General features: G+C 37.7%; 1 protein-coding gene across 3 annotated transcripts in view; it reads left to right on the forward strand.

Annotated features, from left to right (window-relative positions):
- Nucleotides 1-156: 156 nt before the first annotated feature.
- Nucleotides 157-22,243, forward strand: part of SHOC2 (SHOC2 leucine rich repeat scaffold protein) — a 93,356-nt gene continuing 71,269 nt past the window's right edge. Inside the window, exon 1 of one of the 3 annotated variants that reach the window (XM_055346383.1) lies at nucleotides 157-234. The gene's annotated coding sequence lies outside the window, so the exon portion shown is untranslated. Of the gene's footprint in view, nucleotides 235-878; nucleotides 973-4,766; nucleotides 4,817-22,243 lie in introns of those variants that run through there. The other 2 variants (XM_055346382.1, XM_055346384.1) reach the window with 2 other exon arrangements.

Below are 22,243 nucleotides of genomic sequence, written 5' to 3' on the forward strand. Positions count from 1 at the left end.
CTCCGGCGGAAGCGGCTGTGAGCTCGGCGCCCCTCCTCGGCTCTCCGTCTCCCGCGGGCCGCCTCGCGGGACAGGGCCGACGCACCGTCACCCCACTTTGCGATCCCCGGGGTGCCGGGGCGGGGGGGGGCTCTGGCTCTCCCCACCCTTCCGCCATGACCCCATTCAGAAGTGCCAAATGCAGCTTCCGGGCAGGACAGGGACTTCCGGAACCCTGACCTCTGGTCCACCTAGGTAAGTGACCAGACGTCCCAGCACAATAAGGGGCAGGAAGCCTGCGCCTTCCTCTCCCCCAGCCCGGGCAGGTAGTTCAGAATATGAATTAAGTTGTCTGACCTGGGATGTCTGGTCACCTTTAGTTCTCTTTCGGGCCTACTTGCCGATTTCTCTCTTCCCAGACGGCTCGACTGTTGCCCAGGGCAACGGTGAGATTTTTTTTTTTTTTTTTTTTTTTTGGGCGAAGGGAAAACTACGTCACACTGGAGACGGGAGGCCAGGAAACTCCGTGCCATTATCCGTTATGGCTGCCTTAGCTTCAACAGTAACTTCCGATTGGGAGTTGTCCCTCTACCCTGCTGGAGGCTTACTCGGCGGCTCGGCCGGCCCGCGGCGCCCAGTGGGCGGGAGAGACGGCGTAGAGCAGCTGAGGAGAGGAAAAAGGCGGGGCGAGGGAAGCTGGCGCCAGTGCCTCGCTGTGATTGGACAGCGTCGTTGGCGCCAGCGCCCCGCTCTGATTGGGCGGCGTCGGTATGCCTGGCTCCGCCTGCTTTTCTTCGCCAGCGAGTGACGGGCCTGCGCCGGAGGGGTGGGGCGGGGCGGTGGGAGCGAGAGTGTGTGGAGGCGCGGGCGGGGCGGGGCGGGGCGAGTGGGGGAGGGGCGGGCGGGGGGCGGCGGTTGGGCAGCGTCGCTTCTGAGGAGGAGGAGGAGGAAGGAGGGCGAGCGAGGAGGATGGCGGAGTTGGGGCTCCCGACGGTAACCCGGGGCCGCTGAGGCGGGAGGGTGTTTGTCGGTCGGCTCTTCCTGCCTTCTTTCCTGCCCGTCGGGCGGTCCGGCCGGCTGTCGGCAGGGGGAGGCCCCGCGCGCCCTGAGGGCAAGAGCCGGCGGGCCGGGCGAGGCCCGAGGGGCTGGGGCCCGGGGAGGCGCCGCCGCCGCCGCCGCCGTAGCCGCCGCCGCCGCCGTAGCCGCCGCCGCTGCTCTCCCGGGTGCGGGCGCGGGCGCGGGCGCGGGGAGGGCTGGGCCCTCGGAGCCGGCTCTCGTGCGGGGCCCGCAGCCCGGCGCCGGCGGTGAGCGGGGCGGCGCTGACAGCGGCCGGGGCCGGGCCTGCGGCGGCGGCGGGACGGCGGGGCGGCGGGGCGGCGGGGCGGCGCGCGGGCCGGGGGCGCCCGGAGCACGGCCCAGCCCGCTCCGCCCCCGGGGGCACCTGGCTCGGGCTGCGGGGCGCCCCGTGGGCGTCGCGGAGGCGGGTGAGGCTCGGCGGGGGGCCTTGGCGCGGCGCTGGCGGTGCGGGGTCGCGCCTTCCCCCGCCCCTTGCCCGGAGCCCGTCACTGTCTCCCCTCGTCGCCTCCCGGGGAAGAGCGGCGAGGTGGCTTAGGCTGTGCCGCCCGGCGAGCCTGCCCTCCGGCCCTGGCGGACTTGCCCGGTGCCAGCCTCCTTCCGCGGCAGCTCTTCGGAATAGAGGAGAAGTACTCTGCCCCCCCCCCGCCCCCCCGCGCTGGAGCCTTAAGGACCAACGACCCCCCCCCCCAGCCCCTCAGCCCTCAGTATCCATTGTTGTGTGCCATCCCCCTCCCCCGCCCCAAGCCTGGGTGGAAGGAGGAGGACTTCAAACCCTTAATTGCCCCCCTCCCCCGTTTTTAAATCGGCAGAGCTTATGTGGTATTGTGTTAGTATGGATTCACAAACAGGTGGAAGGAACACCGATTCGGGGAGTTGGAAAGAAGATGCTTTTGTGTGTGTGTGTTTTCAGGCTTGCAGCCCTTGACACTTGGTGATTTGATTTTCTCGTCTGTAGCTTTGTACCGTAATGGGGGTGATGAGAATAAAAGAGGAAGCAATGTGTTGCAACCTACCCAAAGAAATGTTTTTTTTCGGTCTCTGGGGATGCTGAAGCAAAATTGGGTTGCAGACGTGTACTGTCTAGTGTTTGCTTCCATCCTGGTAACTACCAACAGTCTGTGGCTGTTCCACCTGTGTAATTTTTGTGCCCTTCATGTGGGCTTCTAGTATCTACTGAGAGGGATTACGGTATCCAGAACTTATTTTTTTGTTTTTCAGAATCCTGGAGTATACGTGTGTAACCAGGGTTGTTGTTGTTGTTGTTGTTTTTTGTGTGTGTGTGTGTGTGTGTGTGTGTGTTTAAACGTAGCATTGACACTGGAAGATGATCTTCTATAAAGACTTCAGTTTATTAGGATACTGATTTCTACCCTGGCCCTTCCTTCCATACAGTTGCTCCTATAACTGTTAATGCGTATTTGAAGAAACTTAACTCTCGGATACAGCCTGTAACATCCATAGATTTATAGTTTGAACTTATCAAGTGTTCCTGACTTTCTATGTGACAGTGACAAGAATTTTTAGGAATGATATATATGACCATTTCCTACCTATGGAGCTTAGACTGAATATGATAAAATTTTTAAATACTTATTTGGACATAAGGTACATAAACTTTAATTATGAATATACATAAAAATCGAACGTAGACAAGTAAAAGCTTTAAGATTTGTGACTTTCAAATGGCTTGAATCTAATGTAAAGCTAACGTAAAACTGTATTCTTAAAGTGCCAGTTTTGAGGGGTGGACTTGGCCTATTTCTAAGATTACTACTATTTCTTAGGGTGTTTAGTTTTTGAAGAAACAACTGCATTTACTCTCAGGTTGGCATCTGTTTACCGATATCTCATTGTTAATACAGTTTCAGGTTTTTCTCTTGTTAAAAGTTGTTATGGATAAAAGAGCGATATTAAGAGATAAATAGCTTGCAGTTAGATTCTTAGAAAGTTTTTAAACTACCATATTCAGAAGGTTGATCAGAGCTGTGTTTCAGTAATTGTAACCAGACTTGTACAAGTTGGGAATTACAAACCAGTCAGAAATTTGAAACAAAAGGAATACCAAAATTATAAATTCTTGTGTTATATTGCTGGGATCGTGCTTTTCTGAATATTATTATTTCTTCAGTGACTTGGGACAGGGCTTGTCCCCATGCTCAGAGAGACATAAACTGGAATTCTACATGGAATATTTCCAGGGATGCCTTCTGAATAGCTGCTGGTGTGTGTGTGTGTGTGTGTGTGTGTGTGTGTGTGTGTTTAAGTAAAATCTCTATGCTCAGTGTGGGGCTTGAACTCACTACCCAAGATCAAGAGTGGCATGCTCTAACTGGGCCAGCCTGGCACCCCTCTGTTGGTATATTTTTGACTTGCCTTACCCATGTGGGGGAAAGGTAAATAAAATTGAATTTCTTTGTTATCCACACAGTCTCCTATTTGTTTTGAAAATACGGTGGTTTATCAATCTCTGTTGTGTAATTTAATATTTCTGTAAGACTTGTGTTCTTTAAACATTTTTTTAGGGTTTTTTTTTTTTTTTTTCGTAAGATATCCAAACTTCAGTTTTTGACTGAAAGTATACCTCAGTGTGTGCAGAAATAAGGATGAATTTTTTTTGGAGGTTGAAAGAATATATCTTTACAATTCAGTTTACTGTATTATTTATGTATCATTCACGTATGAAAAAAGCAAATAAGGCTTTAAGATTTGTAACTTAAAACAGCATAAAATAAAAAAAACCAAAACAAGACCAGTCCCCCACTCTCCCCGCCCCAAACCCGCTAAAACCAAACAGGTTGACCCACAAATCCTTCAGTGAGTTCTGAGGTTTATATTTTAACCTTGGTGGAAAGTGTTCTTGAATTAGTTTATAAAATATCAGTTCAGATAGGAGAGGAGATTTAGATAAAGAATAAACACTTTGACATTTCCTAATAAGACTGGTAGGGAAGTTGTAAATATTTTGTTGTACATAATTTAGATAGAAATGAGCTGTAATTTAGAAGCAGTGATACGTTAAGTACTTTCACGTGGTGCTTGAGAAATGAGTCCTGCAAATATTGGCTGCATTTTTGCTTATTGTTAGACTTATACTTCATACATTACATATTATGCATTGGCATATTATAATTTAAGCCTAAATCTTTCGTAGGCTAAATTATAAAAAAAAAAAGTTGCTATCCCTGTGTTCTGAATTTTGTTTTGTCTACTTAGTTATACCACAATAAAGTTATGCCATATAAATCTTTCCCAAAATGTTTTCTCTGATAATATACTAGTTAAAATTTTGTTTTTTCTCGACTCTGTTTACGCTGACTTTTAAATCTGAAAAATGTCTAAGTCACAAGGTGACCTATGGAATGCTTGAACTTTATATAGTGTTCTGAACTGTAATTGCAGTCAGTGAAGGTTGAAAGGAACAAGGATAAGTAGGAAAAACAGATTTATGTTCTAAAATATGTAATTGCATTATTTTTGAGGTAAACTCATGCTCATTCTTTGTTGGGTACTTTCCCCTGGTTCCCATCTTAGCGCAGCATCTTTAATTCTGCAAATCAAAGTTGTGACACCTGAAAAGAATATCCTAATTACAAAGGGCTCTTTAGCGTTTGAGATGTTGGTAACATATGTGCTTTCTGAGAAAGTATGAAGTTCCCATTATCAAGAATTAAAAGAACTAATTAGATTTCACACTATATATTTCATTCCAGCTTCTTGAAAGATCAGAACTGATTGCAAAAAGTAATGCATGCTGTAAAAGGTAAGGGTTCTTTTATCGGAAAGAATGAACATACTGCTTGAAGCTAAAACATTAAAGGAGACCTTAAAAGTGGATATAATTGGTCCCTATGTGAAATGAACCTGAAACACTAAGAAGTATTTTGAGTTGCCTGTCTTCTAATGTTTATAGCACTGTGAACATTCACAATTTAAGCACTTTATTTGCCCTCAAATGCTAATTGTAAATCCTACAATTTTAAGTAATTTTATAGTTGATAAAGATAAATCTTTTTTCTTTTGGTTTTTCTAAAGTCTCAGAGGTAAAGTAGAAATTATTTGTTCTGACAGTGATAAAATTAACTCCAAATTCTAGATATTATCAGTTAATTTTGTGCTTTCTCAGTTTCCAGTTTTGTGTTGTACAACACTCCTTCTTGCTTTTGAGACTGTCACAGTTATCAATAGTCCTTAAATTAACTTTAAAATTCTGTTCTGTAAATATATCTTACTATAATTTTAAATTCATAATATCATCTACCTTCTAGTAAGTGCCATGTATGCCCCAGAGTTTGATGCATGGATAAGTATTTCCTGCTTTCAGAAGTTCACAGTATGTTGCATGAACTGTACAATAGTAAATTGTCTCATAATGTGACAGGTATTTTGATAGCAGTGTATGCTGGAGAACTCTGATGAGTTAAGACAGATTGCATGTACCATCAGCAATGCTTGCTGGAGGGTAGGACTTGAACTAATTAATAACTCTTGAGGGATAGTAGTGGATAGAAAAAGCATAGAAGTTATAGATGTTAAGATCCATTTGGAGAATTGCAGGTGAATAGCAATTAGGATTCTTTATATGACTTAGTATTTCAGTAGGCATTCATGAAAGCATATATTTTTAGAGATTGTTATTTCTTGTATGCCTAAATTTAATTTGGGCCTTGAACTGTGGATCTGTATGAATGTTGGGGATATGCTTCAAATTATTATTTAAACCTCTTAACTAAGCATGTTTTTCATTAGTATTTTAATTAAATATGAGAAGAGCATATCAGCCTGATATGGAATAACCCCCAGGTTTAGACCTTGGATAATTGTTTCAGAATCATATTTAAATATTTTTTCTCAACATTTATGCATCATGTTAAGAGTAATATTTATGAACCTTTTTAAAATTCATGGTAAGTTTTTATTGTACAGACATTTAAAATTCACTCTTTTGGGGGCTGGCTCATTTGGAAGAGTATGCCACTCTTGATCTTGGGGTTTTGAGTTTGAGCCCTTCCTTGGGTGTTGAGGTTACTAAAAATTCACTCTTCTGAGAGCATTAAAAGCCAACCTCTTTCCATACTTATTTCAAAGTACCACTCTTTCCTTTGTGTAAGGCTGTATAATCAGCTATATCTTGGTAGAAGTATATGGCTTATATGATTTAAAAGTTCTCTGAAAAAAAAATGTTCTCTGAACTTGAATATTTTTCTTTTTCTTTTTTTTTTTTTTTTTTTTTTTTTTAAGATTTTGTTTATTCATGAGACACACACACAGGCAGAGACACAGGCAGAGGGAGAAGCAGGCTCCACGCAGGGAGCCTGACGTGGGACTCTGTCCCGGATCCCCAGGATCAGGCCCTGGGCTGAAGGTGGCGCTAAGCCGCTGAGCCACCCGGGCTGCCTGAATATTTTTCATATAGTATGATTTATTACTCCTTTGAGTTTTTTTTTTTTTTTTTTTTTTTTTGCCATTTCAAACTGTTCCCTCCAAAGTACCAGAATTTCTCATTCTAAGACATTCTCATACTGCTTTTTGTTGTTGCTTTTGATCTTTCCAGTTATTTTTGTTATAGAAACTTGAGAAATTGCTTTTTAAAATTTTCAGTTTAGCAGTTAAATTATACATTTTTAAAAAAGATTTATTTATATTTATTTTTAGAGAGTGAGCACAGGAGCCAGCAGGGGGAAGGGCGGAGGGGGAGAGTCTTTTGAGTAGACTCTCTGCTGAGTGAGGAGCCTGATGTAGGCTTGATACCACAACCCATGAATTCATGACCTGAGCTGAAACCAAGAATCAGGTGCTTAACCAAGTGAGCCATCCAGGCGCCCCTACATTACAAATTTTATATCACTTCATTTATCTCAAGGTTATTTATTAGGAAACTAAGACTTTCTGGTATCATCTCCTTGGACACAACCCCCTGCATTCTCACTTGACTAACCTAATCACCCTTCTGGCCTCAGTATCACATCCCTTGGGAGGCCTTCTTTGATCCTTAGTTAAATTTTCCTGTTCTAAGGTCCTTTGGCACCTGTGGTTACTTTTTTTTTTTTTTTTTTAACATTTTTGGGTAATAATGTATTTAATTTCTGCCTTTTTTTTTTTTTTGCTAGACTGTAAGTTTCATGATAGCATCAAGTATGTCTGTCTTCTTTACTACCTTTTCTCCAGTGTATAATGTCTAGACTTTGTACGCTCCTAATAAAAAATTACTGAAATTAACAATCTCAAACCGCAAAACAAACAGACCTTTAACTAAAAAGGACAAAGAGATGTTCTAGTGCTTTTGGTCTTAAACATACTTTCTGCTTTTAGACTCCCTCAGGCCTTAATTGAAGGCTTTTTTTTTTAAGTCATAATGTACAATTTACAAAAGTTTAGTAACCTAATGATAAAGAGGACTGGGATTTTTCCTGGACATCATAAGAGAGTTAAAAATGAGAGCACAGGAAAAACAGTTAAAAATCAGATACAAGATATTTTCTTTAAATGGCAGCTAAAGGCAACTTAATGTGATAAACATAGACTCTTTCAAGACACAATTTGTTTTATATATAGAACAGTATAAAAGTAATGCTGAAAGAAGATCATGAAGAAAAATTAAGTACCGTTAGTGAATTTTGTTAAAGGTTACACAGGACTAGGTGTTGTATTTGGAAAAAGTTTTTATCTAAAATGATGCAATTAAAAAATTACAGTGTCAAGCTTTTGGTATTGGAAAGATTTGCTTAATGAGGTGAAACACAGTAGGCACCATAAATACTGAGTAAAATTAAATTGAAGCAAATATCTGAAATTACTGACTCACTGCAGTATAAGTATTTTACAATTTGTTGAAGTAGATTTTATACCTACCATGTTTCTTTGCTTAACTTAGCTATGAAATACGTAAAATTGAGTAACATGTTTTTCTTCACTAGTTTTGAATAAAAACATACCTGTTGCAATGATATAACAAAATGACATAAGTATTTCTGCAACTTTTATTCTGTTAAAGAGAGTAAGCTTTATTAATTTATTTGGTATTGGCAATCTGGACTGGAAAAATTAGGTTGAGGGTTGTAATCACTTATTTGCTGGAAGCATGTGAAGTATAACAGATTGAGTGACCTGAAAGAGATTATATTTAATTCTAATTTTGTTTATATATCTTCTGAGGTAAAGAACTAAAAATTTCACCTTTTTAGTTTTTGTTCAGATAAACTGCACTTTATCTTAATATTGTGATCCTGTTGAATCCTATGATTCTGTAAGTACCAGTAGAAAAGCTAATTATTTCTTGTTGCTAAAACAAATACTGGTTTATCTACCATGTGTTAATTACCATTTTAAACTCTTAGAAATAGGATACTTATATACTAGGCAGCTTAAAATAGTAAGGTTTTATGATTTAATCTTGAAGACATTTATTTCTGTACTTTGGAAGTAGTGATTTGAAATTCTTAATACTAGAAATATGGCCTAGTTTCAGAACACCCACTAAGCAACTGTGGGAACTCAGCATGCTAAATGGCTTGTAGTGCTGCAGTATTTTTTAATTTTCCCCACCCCCTCTTATATAATAGCTTATAGTAGTACACACAGAACATGAGTATTTGGGACAAGAACAAAGTGTATTGAAGTCTCCAAAACATGTGAGACTGTCAGGCTTTGTGTTGAGTACCAAGAAGCTAAAAAGATGATCAAATATAATGATAGTGAATGACACAGATCAGGTGGTAATGTTTTTAGGTTGCAAATAAAGCAGTAGTTGTTTTTGGGCTTGAGAAAAATGACTTAAAAAAAAAAAACCGGAATCACTGTTTTTGAAACAAAATTTTAAAAAATTCAACTAAAATTTTCATTTAAGAAGTTTGATAGCTCTGATTTAAACATTTCCATGATGTTTGTGTACAGGGCTTAAAAATTTTAGTAGGAATAATCCTAAACATTTCCCCCAGAATGTTGTGCAATGAAAACACTGCAGTATTTTGTCAGTCTATGAGAACCAGATACTGAAACTGATTAGCTACTACTAACTGTGAAGAATGAAATCTACTAGTTCTTACTCATTGTTCAGGAAAGTATGGTTGTAAAGGCATTTGAAAAAACATACTTTTGCCATCTTGTTTTATTAAAGTGACTGAATTGATCTGCATGATTTTAATATCATGCTGATGGATAGTAGAGTTAAATGCTTCACTTTAAAGATTTTTATGATACAGAAAAGAAAGACTTAATAAATTTGCTTTAAAAGTCAGCTCTGTAATTCTTGTAGAGTTAGCTCTTTGGGTAGCGCCTTAATGCATAACTAGTTGTATACAAAAATATAAAGAATTTGATTTTTTCTCTACTGGAACTCAGTTATACAGTGTGTGTATGCATTTAATGATAATTTATAAAATAGTAATGATCTTTGGCAGCATCTTGAAGATTTTTGATCAGTGAAAGTTGAAATCAATAAAACCGAAGTTTTGCTGTATTTTATTATATTCAGGTTTTTTGAAAATTTAAAACCCACAAATGGTAGATTCATGTGCTAAAAATAATTAGTTCATCTCTTTCCTGACTATATCATTATCCAGTTTTTATAACTAACAATATGGTAATACTTGCATTGCTTCTGAGAGTAATTAAATTTAGACATTGCCAAATAATGTTTCTGGCATGATTTAAACATCACTGGCTACCTGCAAATTACTAAATGATTTACATCTTTGTGGTACTAAGAATTTTTTATGTCAAAATTTCTGTAAACTGTGAGAATCATTTTGGGATTTTAGTCACAAGATACTTCCCGGTTGGGAACTGGTTTGGTTTAATGTGGTAACCTACAAAAATAATTTCCTTTTATGTGTATTCAAAAACGTAAGCAAGGCCTGCCTTTCAATATTTTGAGTAGCTTCTGATGGGAGAAATTCCTTATTAACCTTAAGTCAGGTTTGGCTGCTCCGTATCTTTCTTTTGATCTTGTTTGGGGAATGTTTTTGCTTTAGGATATTTTAAAAAATCTAATACAGAGATAATCAGATTATATTTTTAAAGCTCAAAATGCATTTTGTAAATCCTCTTTCAACTGCTAGGATAAGCAGATAATTAGTTGAGCATACGATCTTCATCTAAATAGTCTCAAATATGGACTATATAAACATGAGAAAGACTATTTGCCCTATAATATATATATATATATTTTAATTTTTTTTAAAAGTAGGCACCACACCCAACATGGGGCTTGAATTCATGACCCCGAGATCAGTCAAATGCTCTACCAAATGAGCCAACCAGGTGCCCCTATGTGCTCTATGATAACAGCATCTTGTCAGACACTGATTTTTAAATGTAAGATACCTACCTTAAGACCACATATCCTCTAAATCTTGTTATGTGTAATATATTTTTGTTTACATTTTTGACAGTTTCTGATAAATTATACAGTGAGTAACAGAAAGGATTTATAATCAAATAAGACCTAGTGAAGGAATGTGTGGGTTTATATATATATATATATATATAAATGAAGCATTTAGAGAAAGTTAATGTTTACTTTAAAAATGCTGAAAATCATTTTTTAAGTTGAAAATACGTTATTCAATACTGTCATTTTAGTGCATATAAACTAAGATAGCAATTTTCTCATTTTGCTTTACACCAATAATCAGGTAATCAACTTTTTTCTTTATTGCTGATTTGCACATAGTAAATGAAAAGTAACATATTTTGCGAATACTTAGGTCGAGTGTGACATGTTTGGAGATCCTTGGAAAAAAAGGTGGTTACAACAAACATTTATAGGTCTGTCTTTTTAGGAGAGTTATTTGGGTGGCATAAGAGCTTTTGAGAGAATGTTTGGCCAAGATATTTGATGTTTACTATTTTATCTTAAGTCCATTGAGACATTTAAATCCATCCTACCCCACCCCTGCCTTTTATTTTGAGGCTTTGCTAGAGAATCTTGCAATTTTTATATATGGTGAATTGAAGTGTTGTCCAGGAGAGCTGTAATTCTAATTATGGCTTATATTGTGGGTTGGGTAAACAGATATTTTCAGTTCTTTGCTCAAAATTTTGCCCAGAATCAAAATTTCATAATCTTAGGCTTTTCCATAAGAAGAAATGTAGATTTCTCTAAAAACTCTCATGTATTTGCTACTATATAAAATAAATTAGTCCTCTCTATGTCAGTCCAAACAATTTCATCTTACCTCTTCACCAAAGGGGGGGAAAAGTTGAATGAATCAATTTGCAGGTGCTGTAAGTTTTATACTTTTGACATAATTCCTTTAGCATGGACTAGTATAGAGCATTTTATTTTTTCAGTTATTTCTTTAGCCTCCATGAGTTCATTCATGCTACTTAAGAATGTATTTTTTCCATTTCTGTATGAATAATAACATTCCTTTGAGCATGTTAATTTTGGGTGCTTTTTTTTTTTTTGATCTTTGGTCTCGCAGTTTTCAAGATTCCTTTTTTAACTCTTGAACTACAAAAAATGTATGACTTGATGTGACTTGGAGGGGAGAATAGTTTTTGTCCTTTAAACCACTTTAAAAAAATGAGCATTTCTGATCGTTATAAACAAAAGAAAATGCAATTGAAATCTTGTCATTTTAGGAATTTATATCAAAATCTGAATGACTTAGAGTTAATTTTAAGTAGAATATAGGGAAACCCATGCATGGGACAAGGTTTTTGTCTATTATTTGACTATCTTCATGCAATAAGTGTTTACTGAGCACTTATTGTGTACTTAATAAAAAGTTCATAATATCTTTGAAGTTGTAGAGTGCTTTGTAGTGTAAAAATTGCTGCTTTGTGTAAGGTGCCTGCTGTCTAGTAGGGTAGATAAAGCCAAGGTAAACATTTATAAATATTTCAGTAAGTATAACTGCTGTATATACTAGGTATTGTTTCTAAGTACTAGGATGTGACTGTGAAAAAGGCAAAAGTGTCCCTATTTTCTCGTTACTTTAAATGAGGGAGAGTCCAGACTTTTAATACAGTGTGATAAAGGTTCTGATGGGGAAGTTTTAAAGGGAGCTTGGAGGAGGATGTATCCAGAAAGGCTTTTGAATGATTGCAAAAGTTTTCCCAGACGTCTTAAGCTGAGGTATACATGAGAGGAATACATGAGAGTTAGCTCAGTGAAGAACTATAAACCTGTATTTTTGACAGGAGGAAATAGCTTTTGTAAAGTCCTGACAACAGGAGGTAGCAGGACGATATGGGATCTGAAAGAAGTTCATGTGACCTGAACACAAGATGGGAAATACTGGAGTTGTGGAAGAAGTAAATGGGGGCCAGATTTTGTTAAGAACGTTGGATTTTATCCTGAGGGCTAGGTTTTTGGGGACCAGCTACTCTCCCCCAAATGTTTTAAATTGGACAGTAACCTGATTAGATTTGAGTATTTGAAAGATCACTGTATACTGTAGTGATTAGGTTAGGAATAGGATGGTGGGGTAGCTGTGGTGAGACCAGTTACAAAAACTGTTAGAGGAGAGCATTTAGCTTACCCTGGAGCAGGATAGTAACAGTGAGAATAAAGAGAAGTTGAGGAGTCAGGAGAAATTTTAGAAGGATGGTTGGATAGGAGTTGGTGATTGTTAGGACATGATAATTGGAGAGAGAAGTGTCAGGGTGACTGTAGGATTCTTGACCTCCTCCCATTCTTCTTAGTTGATTTCTCCTAAGAGCTTCTCTCTTTAAGAAGCCTTTTCTTATTTCTCCAACCTCCAAGACTGGCTTCGTTTTTGTGCTTCAGCACCTCTTACCACACTATATTTTTTGCCTTTTCCACTTGCTTTGTAAGCTTACAGGCATGTACCGTGCCTTATTATTACATATTTAGAACCTTGCACAGTGCATAACACTTAGTATGTATTAAATAAAATATTGAATGAAAATACAGTTTTTGGGCATGGAGCCCAACATGGGGATTGAATTCAGGACCTTGAGATTAAGACCTGAATTGAGATCAAGAGTCAGACACTTAACCGACTGAGCCATCCAGGCACCCTGAAAATAATAGTTTTTATATGTACAGTTGAAGAAAACATGTTTTTTGGAGTATCAGTATCCAAAAACTTATTTATAACTTCACTGTCGATCAGATCATTCCATGCACTTTTGAATCTCTTTTTTGTAAAAACAATGTTATAATTCAGATCTGAAGTGCTGGATATATTCTTCATGGACTGTCATGAACTAATATATATGGACTTTATTATATTGACCTCCTCTGGTATTATGTATTCTGGTTTTCTTTATAAATAAATTTTAATTAGCTTTGTCTTTTGTCAGTTTAAAAGTCAACACAACCAAACTATCAGTGTTAGAATTTTTTGTTTCAAAATGGAAATAACTTTTTTCTCCCTCCCTGATTGTAAAATGAATCAATGCTTATTTAATACATCTAAAAGAATAATACAGAGATAAAAATAAAAAACATCCTAATACCCAAGGATAAATACCCAAATATCGTTTGATGGATGTTGTAGACTTTTAAGATTTTATATATATATTTATGAATGCTATGATGAAGTTAAAAGCTATCCACAGAGAGCAAATATACATGACATAAATATGTAAGGAAAGATACTAATATCCTTCATACGAAGAATCCTGATACCTAGCATATAACCAAGTAACTCCATAGAAATGGTCTCCTAAACTTCAGTTTCTACAGGAGACCAGGCAGGTAACAAATGAGTGAACACACAGGTTTAGCTGGAAAGCACTCGGCACGATTTCTATTCACTACCAGTTGATTTTTCTATTAAGAATGTTGACCCAGAATGTTCTTATTTTAAATATTTAAGAAGAGAAATAGAAATCTACATTGTAGTAAAATTCCCAATTATTAAATATTGGCAAATGAAAAAAAAAACTGTTAAATGTGGCCATGATCTATGTTTTGTTAATACCACAAATAGTGGAAGAATGGAAAGATTTGTTTACCCTACTAATCAAGGAAATGTAGCTTAAAATATATCATTTTTTATGTATCAGATTGATGGAAATGAAAAAGATTAATATTTGGCAAGATTGGAGAGTATAAATTGATGAAGTGTCTTTGAAAGAGATCCGTTGGAACTACCTATATGTATTTTAAATGCATATTAGTTTTGACCAAACACGTCTGCTTTCAGGAATCTGCCTTACAGAAATACTAGTTACTACATGTGAAGATTTATGCTCAACAAGCACTATTGGCCAAAAAAAAATTATATATATATATATATATATATATATATATATATGTATATATATATTAAAGTAAATGAAGGAGTGCCTGGGTGGCTCAGTCATTTAAGTGTCCAACTCTTGATTTCCACTCAAAATCTGCTTGGGGTTCTCTCTCCCCCATCAGCCTTCAGGTGCATGCGTGTGTGTGTGTGTGTGTGTGTGCGTGCGTGCGCGCGCGCGCGCGTGCGCGCCCTTGTGCGCTCTCTCAAATAAAGTCGTAAAAAAAGAAAGAAACCCAAATGCAAGTTGATATGAGAATGATTAATTAAATTATGGTATAGTTATAGCACCAGTCATAGGAATGAAAAGAAATGAAGTATATCTGTATTCTTGTATGGAAACAGTCCATAATTTACTATTTACCATTTAATGCAAACTGGACAATTTTATACATAAACTTGTATTATATGTGTATTATATGTGTATGCTGTCATTTTAAGTCTGTATGATATTCCATTGTGTGACACTGTAATTTATTGAGACTATTGATGTACCTGTGTGTTATTTTCAATGTTTTGCTATAAATATGCACATTGTTGTGAACACTTTTGCAGATGTCTTTGTAGTGTTGTCTCCAAAGATAATTTCTTTTGTTTTTTTTTTTTAATTCTTTTTTTTTAATTATTTTTTTTTTATTTATTTATGATAGTCACACAGGGAGAGAGAGAGAGAGGCAGAGACACAGGCAGACGGAGAAGCAGGCTCCATGCACCGGGAGCCTGACGTGGGATTCGATCCCGGGTCTGCAGGATCGCGCCCTGGGCCAAAGGCAGGCACCAAACCGCTGCGCCACCCAGGGATCCCCCTTGTATTTATATTGTAACATTAAATGTCCGAACTGTTGTAGATACTTTGGGGAAATAAACTTGTCTCTGAGAGTGTAATTTATGACCTCTAATCTGAGTAAATGTACCTTAGGAATGGTAATTGGAGAACTAACCAGAAAGGTAGCACCATGTTCAGTGAACTTAAATTCTTTAAAGTTTTTAAATTTAAGTAGTGATTTTTATCTAGTCATTACATATTTATGGTGTACAAAATCTAAAAGATACAGAAGTGAGGGTGCATGGGTGGCTTGGTCAGTTGGGTATCTGCCTTGGGTACAGGTCATGATCTCAGGGTCCTGGGATGGAGCCCCCTCATCAGGCTCCCTGCTCAGTGAGGAGCCTGTTTCTCCTCCCTCCCCTACCCTTCTTCCCCGTCCCTCTCTTCTCATGCTCTGTCTCTCCTTTCTCTCTCTCAAGTAAATACATAAACACAATCTTAAAAAAAAAAAGATAAAAAGATACAGAAGTATAAAGCAAATCTTTCTTTCATTCTGCAACCTCTTGTGCTTAGTTTCCTTTCCTGGGAAACCACTGCCAGTTTTGTGTATACCTCCACAGATATTTTATACATATATTTATACATATATAGGTGTAGATTGTTTTTCCTTCATAAATGGTAGCTTGTGATGCTGTTCTATAGCTGGGTTTTTTCTCTCAACTATAATAAATCTAATACTTGCATAGTACTTTGTATGTTGTAGGTCCTGTTTTGATAAGTTTTTTTTGGTATTCATTAATCTTCATCACAGCCTTGAGACGCAGGTAATATTATTATCCCTTTCATACAGAGAAGGAAACTGAGGTTTGAACATGTTAGTTAAGTTGGGAAACTGGAGGTTGTGGAACTCCCAAGAGTGGTTGCAGAGCCCTTACCATTAGTAGTTAGTATGCTTTGCTGTCTCACTTATTTCATACCGGTACATAGTTGTTGCATCATTCTTTTTAGTAACTATGTAGGTATTTCAGTGAATAAACTTAATTTAACCATAAGGGAGGGCCCTTGTTGATGGACCTTTAGGTTGTTTCAGTATATTGCTGTTACAAATAGTGCTATAGTGAATATCTTTGTGTGGATATAATACCTGTGTTATTTTGAACAAAAAGAGTCTGCCATGTTTCATTTTCATCTTTTCAAATTGGGGCAGGGGAGGGTGGATCTGTTTTTTTTTTTTTTTAAGATTTTATTTATTTATTCATGAGAGAGAGAGAGAGAGAAGCAGGCTCCATGCAGGAAGCCCGACGTGGGACTCGATCCCCGGTCTCCAGGATCACACTCTGGGCTGAAGGCTGATCAAACCGCTGAGCCACCCGGGCTGCCCTGGATTTGTTATTCATACAGTTTTGTTTTATGATCTAACCTGGGACTTTTTTTTTTTAAATGAGTGTATTTAGCTCATCTATATTTATTATAGCATTATGCTTATTTCCTCATCTTTTAAGAAAAAGTTGAAGTATATAGAGCAGTGCAGTATAAAGGTGTTAGCATACCTTAGTCCATTTCCTCCCTATTGTTGGGGATTGTAATATTTACCTTATATTCTGCAGTGATGTGTTTTTTTTTTTTCCTCCCCAGTCTAAAGCCAATAATTAAATGGACACTGCGCTCAAAACTTATCCTTTTTTCATGGCTTTTCTTTTTATCCTTTGGATAACTGAATTTTGTCAATAGTATTTTCTTCAAGAGCACTTGACTGGAACAGTTTTCTTTGAGTTCTTTCATATTCAATACTATTTAACTGTTGCTATCAACTGCTATTTAACTGAACTCTATTGTTAGACTTTATATAAATTCTTGAGTCAAACTTTTTTCCCTTGACGTTCTCATAGGTATTGTACTGATTTTAGCATTGAGTCCCTCCTTTTTTCCATTTTTGGGTAGTAATGATTTTGTCTAGGTTCTGGAAGAATTCTATATATTTATTTATGTATTTTTAAAGTATTCTCTAGGCCCAGTGTGGGGCTTGAACTCAGAACCCTGAGACCAGGAGTCACATTCTCTAACAAGAAAAAAGTTGCATGTTCTATGTACCAAGCCAGCCTGGTGCCTCACAAAAATTCTCTTTAAATTACAATAATTTTTTTCTTAGAAAAAGGTGTATCACTTTTCTTGTTTAGTTCTGACTCTCCTGTGTGTCAGTAATGCCAGATGAAGTCTGTGAAAGCTTCAGATGTGCCTTACAAGGGGCTTTGGGCTTGCCCTTATGGCTATGGCATGTACATTTTAGAAAACTGAGCTGTGAGTGTTTTGAGACATGAAGCTGCAAACCTTTCCCTTGCTTGAGATCTTCTAGCATTTCTTTTTACCTTTTCTGCATATGGCAGCGGCAGCCTTTCTTATGTATGTGTGGTTAGAGATGTCTTTTGGTTTGGGATGGAGATGTAGATTTTGCCTCTGTTTCTCTTTTTGTTTGTTGTTTTGAGATTTTTCAAGAGGAGAAAGGGTCCACACCATCTATACATTGCTATTTTCACCAGAAATTGTAAAGGCTGTAGGCCTAGTTTTACTGGAATTAAGATCATTTACAAGTATAAGGGATAAAATGTATGCTGATGTAGCTTTCTGAAAGCCAAAAATCATTTATACAGGTTCTTTTTGTTCAACTTTTTAAAAGATTTTATTTATTTATTCATGAGAGGGAGAGAGACAGAAAGAGGCAGAGAGGCAGAGACATAGGCAGAGGGAGAAACAGGCTCCCTGTTTCTCCGTGTTTCACGCCCAATGCGTGACTCTATCCCCAGACCAGGATCATGCCCTGAACAGAAGGCAGACGCTCAACTGCTGAGCCACTCAGGTGTCCCTTGATCAAATTTTTACAAAAAGATTTTATTTATTTGAGAGAGAGTGCACGAGTGAGAGGAGAGGGAGAGGGAAAAGCAGACTCTTTGTTAAGCAGGGAGCTGGATGTAGGGCTTGATCCTGAGATGCCAGGATCATGACCTGAGACTAAGGCAGATGTTTAACCAACTTAGCCACCCAGGGGCCCTCCATCAAATCTTTTAATTAAAAAAAATCACAGTGTAACATTTGAGTTTGAATATATCACTTAATTTGTATTTATAAAGCCTTGTCATTACAAAGCATCAAGAATGAAACTAAAAACTAATGACTAGAATGCTCATTAGTTCTTTAATTTTGGGTGTTGATACCTTTTACAGTTGCCTTTGAAAATCAAACTTTATTTTGTTTTAAGTAGGCTGTATGGCCAATGTGGGACTTGAACTTATGGCCCTCAAATCTCAAATCAGGACTCCAGTGCTCTACCAACTGAACCAGCCAAGCATCTCTAAAAATTGAACTTTTTAAATATATATGCACTAGAATTTTAAAATATTGTCTTTTGATGTAATACATTTTAGCTCTGGAATATTCTGGTATTCTGAATGGCATCTTTTTTTTCAAGAGAAATGTCAGTTTATCTTCTTAATGACTCTATTAAAAGAAATATGTTAAAAAAATCTTAATAGCTGGTGGGTAAGCTTTCTTCTGTTTTCTGATTTAAACATAATCTTGTATTCATTTGGCCTTGTTCTGTTTTATCTATCCTTTGTCCATTAGCAAGAGCAGGGGGACTGCTCAAAGAAACCAGGTATTTTTTCCATTATCCCATTCCTTTTGTGTGATGGAATATATTGCTTTCTTAGCCTTAAATACAAATACATTTTCATATTCTCACAGGAAATTTTAATGGCTGCTAGACTATTGGGGATTTCAGTGTTAAGTCTTTGTTACTCCAATTACTGATTACTCCAGTGTTTTTTAAATTTCAAAATTTTAATGATTTTTGTAAAATTCTGACAGTGTTCTAATTTCTTTTGTGCTGAGCTATGTTTATTACTAAATATTTGCACTTATGGCACTTGAAACTCAGATTTTATAGATATTCCTTAAAAAGGCTTTTTGATCCAAATGTATTGGGAAATCTCGTATCATCTATCCTCTCTCATGGAGTACATTATTATATCAGAAAAGGATAATTTTTGCCATAAAGACAGAATAATTATGTTTGAAAACCTCTCATCCTAACTACAAAGCTGTTTAACCATAGAAATAGATGTTGTAGAAATATAGTTTGGGAAATGCTAAGAATGTATTACAGAACGTTTTCAGGTAAACATGTTAAGGTATTCCAAAATACCTGTTTGCATGACAATTAGGATTACCTATAGTTATGGGGATCTTACAAGCTTTTAAATATGGATAAATAGTAACTAAATGTCCCAGTTTGTGAACATATGCAACACAATTATGATAGTATTCTTACCATAATTTTAAGGGTTGGTTTTTGACCTGAACATTTTGTTATAATTGGTTTTCCAGTCTGAAAGTACTTCTCGACTTAGTATGTATTGAACATCCATTATTGGTCCTTGGAACTACTTTTTGCTAAGACTTAGCAAACAGTAGGAGTTTTAGAGCTTTAAGTCACCTATGAGATCATACAGTCCCCTAAACTCATTTTTCAGATTAAAAAACTGAGGCCTTTGTGGCACCTGGGTGGCTCAGTCAGTTGGGTGTCTGATTCTTGGTTTTGGCTCAAGTCATGATCTCAGGGCCATGGGATTGACCTCTGCATCAGGCTCCACCCTTGCCCAGAGTCTCCTTGTCTCCCTTCTCTCTGCCTGCCCACCTCTTACTTGCTCTCTCTTAGATCAATCAGTAAAATCTTTTAAAAAGTTAAAAATAAATAAGGGCCTCAGTTTTTTTTTTTTTTATTTATTCATGATAGAGAGAGAGAGGGAGGCTCCATGCCAGGAGCCCGACGTGGGACCAGATCCCGGGACTCCAGGATCACACCCGGGGCCAAAGGCAGGCGCTGAACTGCGGAGCCACCCAGGGATCCCCTCATTTTGTTTTTTTTATTTTTTAAGTGTAGCGATATGTTCAAGGTTATGTTACAATTTATCAAAGAATTTGGAACCCAAACTGTACAGCTCTAGATTTTTTTTTTTTACTGCATTTTCTTTCAGTATTTTACTCTTAATTGCATTCCTTTTGAGATAGACGTCCAGGAGGAGATAGATATATTTAACATAATTTAGGGTGAGATTGAGTTAAATTATAAGGTGGGTCAAATTTAATATAGATAGAACTTCCCAAGTAAGTTTCTGGACATCTAGGTCTCCCTTCACATATCTGAATTACTCTTTCCTTTAGTTAAGAGAAAAATAATTTTAAAATAAGCATGTACTTTTAGTATTGCTAATAAGGAATAGTTAGTGCTTGGTTTTTTAGTGATTTTTTTTTTTTTTTTTTAAGATTTACTTATTTAGAGAGCAAGGGTGTGTGCACATACGTGAATGAGGGGAGGGGTAGAGGAAGAGACTCTTCAAGCAGAGTCCCTGCTGGGGCTCAGACCTGTGACCCATGAGATCATGACCTGAACTGAAATCAGGAGTTGGTTGCTCAACCGATTGAGCCACCCAGGTACCCCTAGTGCTAGTTTTTAGTAATTGGTGCATGGGTCAGGTTCTTTTCTAAATTGAGCTGCATCATCACTTCCCTAGTGGTCAGTTATGGAAACAATTACTTATCTATTCTATTAATGGAAAAGTGGACCTAAATAGCTATAGAATTAAACTCTTAACATACGGAGTTTAAATTATAAAGTACTTTTTTTTTTTTTAAGATTTTATTTGACAGCACAAGCAGGGGGAGTGGCAGGCAGAGGGAGAGGGAGAAGCAGACTCCCTACTGAGCCAAGAGCCTGACATGGGGCTCTATCCCAGGAACCTGGGATTGTGACCTGAGCCAAAGGCAGAAACTTAATGGACTGGGCCACCCAGGCGCCCCAGTAAATATATTCTTTTTGTCATACTTTTCAGCAAGATACCACTTGGTAGAAAATAAGTGAACTCAAGGTTATGTGAATTATGCATTAAGATATATAATAACATATATTGGAAGAAATTTATCTTTTAAATGCCAGAATGTTCCATAAAATACTAGTTTGGCCTATAGAATTAGGTTTTAGATGAGGGGGGGGAAACCATTTTTTAAAGATATTTAGATTTTCTGTATTTTGTTGGTCTTTTTAGCTGACATTTCCTCAAACTGTAGACAGCAATGATAGCTTTTCAATCTTGTTCTGTGTTAAAATTTTCCTTGATTCATGTGTCTAATCCTCATTATTTACATCACTATTTATATCTATAGTGTATTCTCAGATAATATAGATACGAGTTTTAAGACATGGGTTTTAAACGAATCAGAACTATATTAGTCTTATGATTGCTTTATGATCTGTGTGATCTTTAACAAGTCACTTGATTGCTCTTGAGCCTCTGTTTCCTTTCCTTATCTGTAAATGGAGATTAAACTGCCTCAGAATTGGTGCAAGGACTTAATGAAATAACAGCTAAAATCACCTAGCACAGTACTTGACCTGTAATAAATACTCAGTAAATATGATCTGTTATTGTCAGATTCACACCATACTATTGGGCAAATAATTTAACTTCCATAAATCTTGGTTAGCTTATCTATTAATGGGAAGACTACTAACTACGTTGGATGTCTGCTTCACAGGGTTATTTTGGAAATCAAATGTAATCATGTGATAGTAGTTTATGAACTGTCAACCTATCTGAGCTGAGGTAACAAGTCTTAAACCATTAGGAACCAGACAGGTAAAACCAGATGGAATGGAGATTTGCTTTTTTGGGAAAGAGTTTAGCTGAAGGCTTGAAGATACACCTGTTTGTCTTCACTACTGGCAAACTGAGGTGCTAGGTGTAGACACATAACTTCCTTTCCAGAATACATATCTGTTTCATCAGTGTCTTCCATAAAAGGTCTATCTAGATGAAGATGAAAAATCTGTGGCAGAGTCCAAACTCTTAGCTCACTACCCATTGCCCTTTATGATTTGGTTTCAACATCCATTTCTTTACCTTAATCCGTCCTATTCCTTCCTCCCCTCCCCCTCTCCCTCCCTTCCTTCTTTCCTCACCCCCACCCCTTACATCACTACCAACTTCCTTGTCTTCCTGAGGGATAAGCACTTAGATGAACAGTTTGAAATATATTTTTGTAATCTTCCGTAAATGTAGCCCTCACATACATTTACAAAATTTCTCCTAACAAACAAACCCCCCAAAATTATATTATGAAGAAGCCAGTTTTGATAAAGCTTTACTTGAAT

This window comes from Nyctereutes procyonoides, unplaced genomic scaffold (assembly GCF_905146905.1).
Source record: "Nyctereutes procyonoides isolate TBG_1078 unplaced genomic scaffold, NYPRO_anot_genome, whole genome shotgun sequence".
Lineage (NCBI taxonomy): Eukaryota > Metazoa > Chordata > Mammalia > Carnivora > Canidae > Nyctereutes > Nyctereutes procyonoides.